Below are 12421 nucleotides of genomic sequence, written 5' to 3' on the forward strand. Positions count from 1 at the left end.
ATGAGATTTGCACATGCATGGATGGAGATTGCCCATGAGGTTTGCGTAGTATAACCAAAGGAATTCGATTTCACGGAGTGATTGATTCTCTTGCAGGATTGCGCAGTGGAGGCAGGCAAACAGTGGAGGAGATTTGAGGCTTCAGACCTGAGCTAGTTTGTGTGTAACAGGTGGAGATAGTACTGAGTACTTGTGAGGAGTATTGTACTATGTATTGTTACATGTTCTCTATCATTATAATATACAGATAGTGTGGGGTTTTCAGTTGTATGCTTTCCCTGGGTTACATACTGTGTTAATGTGCGCATGCGATTGATGTTCCATTGTTTTTAATGCTGCTAAATTGATGATCAACGTAGAGGAGGTTATGTATTGTGCATGTATTCCGCAATAGTGTATAATCGAGATAATCTCTGTGAATAAGTGTTTATTATTCAAAATTTCTGTAGGGAAGAATCAGACTTGGAATGGGGAAAACCATGTGTGATGCCTGGAAAAGATGGTGGGATGAGGTTCAAGAGGAAAATATGAAAAATCTCCCTTTAATAATATCATGGGGCATTTGGCTGGCTCATAACAGAAGTATCTTTAAGGATTTGGTCCCTGCTCATGTTCCTATTGCTGTAGAAAGTGTCGTAATCTATGCTCTTATCCCCTTACTGAATCCTGTAAAGATTTCTAGGCGAACAAGAGAAGAACAGGTCAGGGGTGATATACCATGGGCCTATTTTGATGATGCGTCCGATCCATAGGACATCTATGGTGTGATCCTTTTCATTCACATCAACAACCAAAAAAGTTTAAAAGCTTCAGTGAGCCTTGCCTCAGGAACAAATAATTATGTGGAACTTCAATCCTTGAAACTTTTACTTTGTTGGCTTACTCACATGAGGATGGGATCGGTTTAGATTTTTGGAGACTCGCAGAATGTTGTTAAATGGTTTAATGGAGAACAAACATGTCAAAATTATATTTTGATTCCGTTACTAGAAGAAGTCTTACATATAAAATAAAACTTTGACTTTATAACTGCCTGGCATATTTACAGGGAGCGAAGCTCAGTCACAGACCTTATTTTTGAGGATCTGCAACTGGCTATGGGTAAATGGCACATAACAAAAGCTAATAAGGATAGGATCCATGTGTCGGATCAACAACCTTATGCCTCGTGATGGAGAGGGGAAGCCCTTTTTCAAAATGTTTTTTTTCTCTACACAAGCTATGGTCTCTTTTTTGATACTATTTGTTTTTTCAGGGGACAATAACATGATATTTTCTTGAAACATTAATTTTTTTTTGTTTTTGAACAATTTCTATGTTCTTGTTTGGGTCATTTTCCTCACTAATGGGGAGGCCCGAGAACTGGACTTGGCTTTGTTCTGGTTTTTTTGGGTTTGATTAGTACACAGTTCTACGTACAACCTAGAGATGAATTACTCTATGTTTATCTTATGGACATACAGTATTCGAAATGCTTAAATGCATCTACAAATGTAACTTTTTATTGCCTTAATAGAAAATTCGATTTTTTCCTTAGAAAAAATCTATCTTATCATCCCACCTTATAATGAATTCTCCTTTGATGTTTTTATCTAGAAGGTTTTTATACCAAAGATTTTCTTTGTTCTCCAAAGATAAAGAACAATCACAAAATTACATCTTCGATTACTTTCACCCTTGCATAAGAACTTCATGCATTAAGCTAAGAATTCAAATGTTCTTTGACTATGATAGTATCATTTCCATAGAATGTTGGTAACCACTTGTTGAACTCCTCGAACATCTTATTAGGGAATCCTTTTATCCTTGTCATATCAAGGGGTTTAAAGGTATGATCAATCCATGGTTTAAAAAACCATTACTTTAGTTAGTTCATCAAATATAGGACCTTTGGAAGGAAAAGTTCTTTTAGACCAAACTTAATATACTCTAATAGGGTTGTATCTACATTTTCTATATTCTTGTAAGAATGTGGAGCCATCAGATAAGTGCACAAAGAGGTTTTAAGATATACTCATGAAAAAAGAGGTTGAAGCATAGACTTCGAATCTCAAGGAACTCCTCTTTGACAACGACATCAAAAATGTTGCAACAAAATTCAACACATTAGTGCAAAGCTTCACTAAGTAACCTAAACTAAGTGCAACAATGGAAGTGTCATCATTGTCACCTCAACAACAACTCCTCTTCTTTTAGTGATGAACACAATCCAATACAAGGGAGGCTCCCCTGGTAGATATTACTGATCAAATAACCCAATCAACTCAAGTTAAGTGCCCCCTAAAAGTTCTACGACATATTTTCACCAAACGATAAGATTGAAAATTAGAGTTTAAGGTGGAGTTGAAAATAATTTCCAGATTTGAGTTCAAATGTTCCTATGGCTTAATATAGAGGCTTAGGTCAAGCAATAGAGGCTCAAGACAAGTTCCAAAACACACAAAATCAAGAAGTTACACTTGGCTATCATAAACTAGCTTGAAAAATTAGAAATTACAACAATATAACAATTTATGACAACAAATTTAGCCCTAAAAGCTATAACAAAGTGTAAAATGAGGATTAAAATTATGAGCAAACAATATAACAAAATACAATTAATTTATTTGGTTCGAGAGACATATAAAAACACTTAGACCCTATACATTAGTCCAAATTAATGGCTAGAAAATGTACATAAAATGTATCTATTATCTATCCAATGTATTCCAAACAATTCCTAACCCTAAGACATCATTGTTCAAGTTAATAAAAGTTGAAAACATATTATTTTTCTATAAATAAACCCTAATGTACCCTAGAACAAACTAAAAAGAAATGATTTTAGGGTTTTAAGGATTGTCACAAGGAGAGAGGACTAGTGTGTTCTCAACCTAGGACTAATGCAGTTTAGGAACATACAAACTTCCGAAAAAAAATTGAGTAGAAACAAGGCTCAAAAGAATTAGGGAAAGCTAACTTACTTGCCCTGAGGTTTGAATCAAGGCTCTCAATTTCCAAAAATGGATTAAGGGAAGGATCTAACGTGTTGCATGCTTAAATACTTGGAAGAATGGTTAGTTTAACAACGATGACAAAACAAATACCATGCTAACATGCTTACCCATCCAATAATACATGAAACCAAGATAAAAGAAGTTAACCTACTAGATTTACCATGCATTCATCCAAGATTCACCATAACCATCAAATCCAAGAAGTCTCCAAGCACATTGCTCAATTAGTGATCCAAGAGATATGTGTCATAGTGCTCCATAGTGAACAAGAGAAAATATATATAGTTCAAGATATGTGTCTCTCAAGTTGTGTAATGATCAATTCGGTTGAGAGTTCCCCCATTTATATGGGTAGCTAAGAGATTTAGCTCAAATTAATCTAAAAGCCCCTAAAAATAACATCCATTATACAAGGTGAGTAGTTCATCAAGTAAATCCCCAATATAGTCTCAAATATGAAAATGTAATGATTAAGCATGAATAATATCCTCAATAACGCCACGTATGTGAGTGTAAAGGCCTAACAAGGGTGACATCATCCTCAAAAGACATGTCTCTCCATCAAACATGTAATTAATGGTCCAAGGGGCATGTGTCCTCATCAAAGATCATGTCTCGTCATCAAAAGGTGCTCTCCCAAACCTAACATCATCCTCCTCATGTCCATGTCATGGAATGAGGCACCACGTCATCATCTAATGGGTACCATCCAAGGTGCTAAGGGTGGAGGAGGGTTTATGGAAGTGTGCCAAGTCATCCTCAAGCCAAACATTCTCCATCAAATGTGCAACATCCATAATTGGAGTGGAGGTGTTATCAAACAAATCATTCTTGCAGACAAGACCAATCTCCCTAGATCCATTACCCAAATCTAGAACAAAACAAAAAGGACATATATAGCCTTCACTAAGTCTATTACAATCAAATCATAGATGAAAACAACAACAAAAGGATCAAGATGAGTGATTCATATATGTTTATCGAAGTTTGTCCTCACTAATTGTTCAAAATACCATAGCTTCAGCCTTGTCTTTAGTGCTCACAAAGAAAACACCTATAAACAACACAAACAAATAAGAATAAAAGCACATCTAATCTAAATACGATCTGACAAGACTTATATATATGATCAAAGAGATATATACCAAAAAACATCAAACATAAACAATGATTGTGAAAAATCAATATATAATTGTGTTATCAGAAGGAAGTGGTTACAACCCAATGCCTTGATGTCATAGAGTCCCCCTCCAGTTATTCCTCGTTTCAACACCTTGCTTTCAAAATCTTTAAGATCTTAAGTTGGATACTTCAACAAAGTTTCAATGAGAACCTTAGAGCCAAAGCCTTTCTAAAATCAACCAAGAGCCCTCTCTCAGTGAAAGATGGTTGTATTTATAAGCTTGGAGGAGGATAAGAAGAGGAGGTTAAGATCTAGCCAAATTAGGGATGTGATTCAAATCCAAACCGATCAGGATAGATGTCATCCACGAGGCTTATCTTCTAGAAGCTTCTCATTATTTTTACTTTTTCCTTTGTAAAAGGAATGTTGCACCTTGTAAATGAAAAATTTGCAACAGTGTCACACCTTATAGTTATGGACCATGCAACAATTAGCTGTGTCGCATGTTGTCAATGTGCAACTTGTGACATCCTCTTGAAATAGGGTTTTTAAATGGATTTGAACAAGATTTTCTTCTTTTAAGAAGATTATTTTCTTTCATCTTCTTTAGGGATTAATGTAAATAATGCTTCAGATGACAAAGGATAGGGGTACAACATTAATTTCCATGAATGCGACAAAATAATGTGTAATAGGAGGTCCCTCCAAAGGGTGTGCAATCATTGTCCATAAAGTGTAGGAAAAGCATTATCAATTCCCTCCAAAAGGCCATGACCATGTATGAATCATCATCTAGTATAAGCTCAAAAAATCAAGCAAGATCAAAGAGCATGGACATAAGAGTCATTGAAGCATAAAAATTGGACCATAATCAATGTTAAAACCATGTAAGCAAATCATACAATGTATCTTCTTCAAACTTAAAACTATTTAATTTTATCCCCTTGTTGTATTTAAAATAATTAATATGTGACATGTTCTTCATGTCAACCTCATAAAGAGGGAAATTTGATTTTCAAATTATATTGTATTTTCCTCCAAATCATAAATTCAGCCCTCCAAAAATTTAGGTAGGCTTTCCTTCTGAGGCGCACTTATTCGGCCTCATAAACAAGTATAAATAAGAGGCTTTGGTCTCCTCCAAAAGGGCAACTCAATTATCATATCTTCTGAGGCAATTTGGATCATCAAAGGCAAGGAAGAAGGATGAAATTTGACGCAAGATAGAGATGAAATCCAAGAAATATTGTAATCTTTGTGACAAAAAATAATCAGTTGATGAGTAGACTTAATCATAGAGGCAAACAAAGTTCTTGAGCATAAGACTAGACTTATATCTTAGGCAGAGGGCCTATCTATGGGCAGATCCATTTCTGTGCAGTTTGACCAGGTTCTACTTAAGTTTGACTTTATGACTTGATGTATCTCTGTTGAACTTAATGATTTCTCTAAGAAAAGGGTTGTTGGGTTTTCCCCCATATGGTTTTTCCTGGGGTAAAATGCTTTGTGTCTCTTACGTGGTTGTCTCTTACTATCATTCTTATTTTATTGCTGATGATCTTTTGTGTAATTTCTTAATGATAAATGTGAAATCAAGTAAATTTAAATGAGCATCATCAGAAGTAATTATCAGTTAAGAAGACCACGCAAAATCAACATGGTATCAAAGCTATGGGAAAACGAGTAGCCAAAGGAGGAGTTCAATGAGACTAAAAAATATAGTATTACTTTTGTCAAGAGGAGGAGGTCGAGTTTCTCCTTCTAGGTCTGGTCGACTGGAGTATGGTTCTGTAATATTTTTTGTGTAAGTCAAGTTTGTTGTCGAACTATGTGAGAGCGTCAAAAGGCCAGTAAGGTTGTTGAAAGAAGGGTTGAGCTCCATCAAGACAGTCGCAAAAGGATTTGTAGGCCGCAGAGATAGCCTCAATACATTGATTCCTAAGAAGTAGTCTCAGACATAGCCTCAGTAGGACGAGACCTTAGAAGAAGCCACAAGAGGCATGTTACAAGGTCGTAAGGCCTCAGTGCAAAAAACTTCAAAAGAAGCCTCAAAACATAGTCTTAGTAGACAAAAAAAAAATTAGGAGATCCGAGAGCCTAAGGAGAAGGAGCCTCAGAACTTGTTTCAATAGTATGAAGTACCTCAAACCTAGATTATCTGAGATTAGAAATGTGAAATTCCACAGATGCCTAAATGAAACTTAGTCCGAAAATCTCAAAGTTTGTAATAGAGGGTCTATTTCAATGGGTCAAAAAATCTCAAAAGTAGAATAGCCTTCTACAATAAACAATGATGTTATGTTTGCTTCATCAGTCCAAGATTAGAAAGAACCATCAGAGAAAGGATTGTATGTGTAAAGATAAGAACCATATCAGGCAAGATAGTCATGAATTATTACAAGCTAAAAGGAAACGCATGGTGCAAACAAAAGAAATGATATATGCAGTTAAAAATATAGTAAAGAAATCCAAGCCTTGGTATCTAAGATAGAAGAATCTCAAGAAGGTCAAAAGGTATAACATCCTTGGTCAGCAAGAAGCCTCAAATGCGAGGTTACCTCAGTGCAAACATTTTAAAGAAGAACGAAAAATTGTTGTTACAATGATTCTAAAGAAGTCGAAGTTGTTAGATTTAGTAATTTCTAGAATTTAAGACTACTCTATCTTAAAAGGTTGAGTTCCCTAAATTCTTAAGGATCTGAGCTTGTGTCACTTTGAAGGACTGAGATTATATGTCACATTAAAGGGCAATTGCCTTGGAAACCATGTTAGTGGATCAAATCGAGAGAGGCCATCTACAGCTCTCGAAGGTGTTCCAATGAAATTTGAAGTTCAGTAAGAATGGAAGAAGGTTGCTACAGTCTAAGGTTTGATGCCTACTTTATGCAAGGTATGCATCAAAGTCTTTCTTTGGATCACATATTAAATTGCTCTACAAATAAAGACCAAATTTTATAACCTTATGTCAGAGTGCTTGAATATTATTAAAGTAAAGCATTTCAAAGTTTTAAAGTTCATGCAACACTGTAGCTTCTTCCCTCGTAAAGGTTTGTGTCAAAACTATTTGGATTATTGTCTTACAAAAGAAAGACATCAATGGTATTTGTAGATATTATTCTATAACTTAAAAATCATCTTGATAAGCCTTGAGAGGATAGCTAAGGGAAATGGATCAAATAGACTAAAAATATTCAGGCTTCTTGAAGATTGTTGTCACTTAATATTAGGACGACATTGTCTCTGAAATACAAGATGCCTTAAACGCCATCATGTATAACCATATAAAGGTTCTTGTCTAAGAATATGTCACCTTGTGGAAATATTTTGTCAAGTATGCAAAAGATGGTTTGCATTATGACAAAGAAGTATGGTAATCTCATCTCAAAAAATCCTTTTAAAATGGTCATTCACAAGAAGCTTGGTTATAAAGTCTGAAGTAAATCTCTTGAAGCCCTTGTTACTTGATTATCAAAAGTTGATGGAGGTTGAGTTACTTGATTTAAAAGAATCAAGAAGACATGAATATCATATGGTCATGAACATTTTGGATATGGAAAGATAATTTGCTAGTAGTATTGCTACGATTACTAGAAGACTAGAATAAACTCTCATTACATGAATTGCTAAAGAATGTGTGAAACTTCCAAATTTACAGTGAGAAAAGAGGACAAGTCCCTCTTCGAGGTTAAAGATCAAAACACTTTTGACAAGTTCAAATCATGTGTAGAAACAATACTATTTTGTCACATAAAAGATTGCAGACATATCATATTGAAGTTCTCACTGATGCATTGTTATTTGAGTGTTGAGATGTATTTTGTAACTAGCTCAGCCTAGAATGATGAAGAATATTCTTTGCACATTGAAATGGAAACGAAGTCTCTAAGGACAAAATATTGTTGTTACTACAATAATTTTGAGGAAGTCGAATTACTTGAGATCAAGAGTAATCAATGGACGAAATACCCCTAATTGAATGATTGATGATGAAGCTCATCTCATATGTAAAGAGCATTTTGATTCTAGGGTTTTGACATTTGGATATGAGAATTGGAAATCAAGGGTTTGAAAACCCTAGCTAGCCAAAAAGGGTTTGAACAAGAAAGCTTTAGGGTTTATGAACAAAACCCTAGAACTAAATTAACATTTATGCTGAAAGAGAAAACCTAACTCTAGCAGGGAAGGAATGACATCATGTTGATGATGAGGACGAGGATGATAAATTTGCAACATGGATGCATGCAAGAAGGTTAAGATCAAGAGAGAGTCGACATTTCCCTATAATTCTCAAAAGATAAGTATTGCATATCTCTCTTCTTTGATTATTATCATTTATTCTCCTTGTATCCTTTGTTCAATTGTAATTATTCTTCCATGGCCTCCTAGTGAGGATTATAGGTACATAGTAAAGGCTACCAAATTTTTAGTAGCTTATGGAAGTAGTGGAAGAACAAAGCAAAGAGTGTGAGAAGAGGAATTTCCCATAATCGTGATTTGTGTTGAACGATATCGTACTAGATAAGATCCAAGCTCATATGGAGCATGCAAATCAGCAAGTTTGAAGTATTCCTTGATTGTTCCAAAGAGAAGTCAATGGTGATCTCCAAATAGATCTACAAAATCTAGCATACAACATATGGAAGTAAAGACAAGTACAAAAACGAAGGTTGAGAATAGAAGGTTTTCCCAAAAAGAGGGAGAGGATCATGACAAGACTTTTGCTCCAATTGTTAGGTACAATTTTCTTGGATGAATTATCATTGCTTTAAATATTGCACCAAGAGGATGTTGATATTGTTTTTCTCAATAAAGTATTTGAGGAAGAAGAAGTGTACATAGAGCTACCTCAAGGATTTTGAGGTACATGAGAAGAAGTCTTATGATTGAAGAAGGCTTTGTACAACCCAAGTAGACACATTGGGCTTGGACAGAAATAAGAGGACTCTTGTGTCAGAGGGAGCAGCAGAGAGAATTTTTTTTTTGTAACAAAGGGAGCAGTCAAAGACTGCCTTGTTTTAGATTTCAGAGGGAGTCGACCTCTGAGTTCAAGATGATGGATTGTCATTGACATTGTCAGGCTAGATAGTCAATAAGCTGAAAGGTAGCAGTGGCAAAGGGAGCAGCTAGAATTACCACAGCAAGATATGCTTCGGTGTGAGAGGGAGCACCTAGTTAGGGTGACAATAAAACAGTGGTGGCGATGGATCCAGCAAACTAGTTTATGGTTGAGCCAAGGCATGTTGCTCAACATGGGTTGGAGTACCAACATGGTACAGTTGGTCATGGAATAATCAATTGTGATTTGAAATTTGTCTCAAGCAGTGAAGTACAGCTGCAAATTCAGATTGGGAAAAGAGTCTTGAAGATAGAAAGAGTTCATCAAGATATTGCTTCAATTTGGGCTCCGTTATTTTTTTTTTGTGTGAGCATGACACAGACATCTTTCGCATTCAGTTTTGCAAAGGCCAAGTAAATTACAACTAGATTGGCAAGTTGAGAAGCAGTATGGCTTCAAAGACTACTTGCATGATTTTCTTGATCAGGTGTAGGTGACTACCATGATAACAAGTCGAAGCACAGTGAGATCTTGTATCAAGACACGGTACAGAAGGAAGCGTATGGCTCTAGTGTTATTCTACAATATAGAAAATCGTTGTCAAAACCTCTATCCCAAGGTGAAGTTTGTATACTTCAAGGACAAGGTTGGACTTGTTGAGAATGCCTCTCTCAGTGAGAGGGAGTTTTGACGAGGTAGCATCGTGCACTGACATTCTCCCTGAGTCAAGTATATTGACCTAAATTAGGGAGAATGGCCCCACAAAGGACATTGATCCTTCCTATCTCCAATACATTGACACGAATGAGGAAAAATGGTACTTGAGCATTAGGTTCATTTAGCATTAGGCCCTATATTACTCAGTTAGAGTGTGGCCTTTGCAAATTCACCGTGTCAAAGATTTTGAGCGAAATGATGGTGAACCAAAACTAGTTTATATACCATGTGTCAGATAGACCCAAGTTATGGTGACTAGTTGATGCTAAATGATGTATCATGCGTCTGAAGTACCGATCACGATTATGGTGAGGATACACCATAGGTCAGAGGTACCGATCGGATTTATGTTAACTTGTTGATGTTGCTGGTTTACTATGTGTCACAGTGATTGACTAGATTATATTAATTTGTTGATGTTATTGATTTACCACGTATCACAATTGTTGACCAGATTATGATAATTGGATGATGCTAATGATGATAACCTTTTCTTAGAAAAAATTGTGAACATGAGAACATCGGATAGTCATTATGAATACCTTCCTAGCTAAGAGGGAGTGTTGAATTTTTATAACTATGGTTAGTCTTCATAATTAATATTTTAGCCCCTTGTTGTATTTGAGATAATTAATATGCAACATGTTCTTGACGTCAGCCTCATAAAGAGGGAAATTTGAATTTTCAAATTATATTGTATTTGCCTCCAAATTGTAAATTCAGCCCTCCAAAAATTTAGGTTGGTCTACCCTCTTAGATGCACCTATTCAACCTCATAAACAAGTGTAAATAAGAGGCTTTGACCTCCTCTAAAAGGGAAACTCAATTATCATATGTTTTAAGGAAATTCAGATCATCGGAGGCAAAGAAGAAGGATGAAATCTGAGGCAAGATAGAGAGACAAAATCCAAGAAAGACTATAATCTTTGTGACAAAAAATAGTCAATTGATGAGTAGACCAAATCTTTGAGGCAAACGAAGTCCTTGAGCAAAAGACCAGACGTATATCTTGGACAGTGCATTGATATATGGGTAGATCTATTTCTGGGAAGTTTGACTAGGTTCTACTAGTCAATTTGACTTTATGACTTGATTTATCTATGTTGAACTTAATGATTTTTCCAAGGAAAGGGTTGTTGGGTTTTCCTCCCTTGTGGCTTTTCCCAAGGTAAAATGCTTTGTGTCTCGTGTGGTTCTCTTATTCTCATTCTTATTTTATTGTTGATAATCATATGTGTAATTGCTTAATGATAAACGTGAATTCAAGTATATTTAAATGAACATCATTAGAAGTAATTATCAATAAAGAAGACCACAAAAAATCAACACAAACTAGTTTAAGACAATATACAAATTGTCAGGAATGGGAGGATCATGAAAAGCCCCTATTAGGTGCTCCCAACCTTGGGGGAGAAACAATTCCTAGGCCAACCTTCGATCCATATGTGAATAATAAATGATCTGGTATGGGGTATACTAATAGACGTCAATGTCTTATACATGGGTTATACAAAACCATCATTCATGAGTGCCTCTGTGGAGGGAGCACTTCCGTTACTTTGAGTCAGTGTGACTTTATGACTTGATGTATCTATGTTGAACTTAATGATTTCTCCAAGGAAAGGGTTGTTGGGTTTTCCCCCTTGTGGGTTTTCCCAAGGTAAAATGCTTTGTGTCTCTTGTGTGGTTGTCTCTTATTGTCATTCTTATTTTATTGTTGATGATCATGTGTAAGTGCTTAATGATAAACGTGAATTCAAGTAAATTTAAATGAACATCATTAGAAGTAATTATCAATAAAGAAGACCACGAAAAATCAACACAAACTAGTTTACAACATTATACAAATTGTCAAGTATGGGAGGATCATGAAATACCCATATTAGGTGCTCCCAGCCTTGGGGGAGAAACAATTCCTAGGCCAAGTTAACCTTTCCTCAACACTACCTTTCCACCCTTAGCATTTTTTTGGCTTTGGTTCGGTTTGTTTGGCAAGCTTTCATTGATTTTATTTCAATCCCCTTTTTTAAATGGGCAATTCATTGTCCATTGGGGTTGGGATGTTTTCTTTAAATCCCTTCTACTTTGATAGGCATGATAAGCAAGGGACTAGGGTGATGGCCTCACATGAAGGGGTATAGCTCAAGTTAACTTGGATTTTAATCATTATTCATCCCCTGCCACTTTTTTGCCTTTCAACAATGGTTATATGCTTCTAACTTCTTTTTAAGCTGCAACTACATCAACCTTTGGACATTTCTAAGTCCCTCTTCTCATAGAATGTGGAAATAGGGAACCAATACTAGCAATTAACAAAAGCCAAACAAAACAAAAGGCAATGGATCAAATGTTAATGGAAAGTGTTAAATCTGGAAGGGATGTGGACACACTATCTCTATCAAGGCCTTCTATTTGTGCCCACAATGAAAGAAAAGCCCCAAGTTGCTTACTCTTTACTAGAAGGAAAGGATGACCACCAAGGTGAAATAAGGCAACAAATATAACTTCCAAGTATCATGATCCATTATC

Source organism: Pinus tabuliformis, chromosome 6 (genome assembly GCF_031772625.1).
Source record: "Pinus tabuliformis cultivar Carrire ecotype Pingquan chromosome 6, CPIR1, whole genome shotgun sequence".
In the NCBI taxonomy this organism is placed as follows: Eukaryota; Viridiplantae; Streptophyta; class Pinopsida; order Pinales; family Pinaceae; genus Pinus; species Pinus tabuliformis.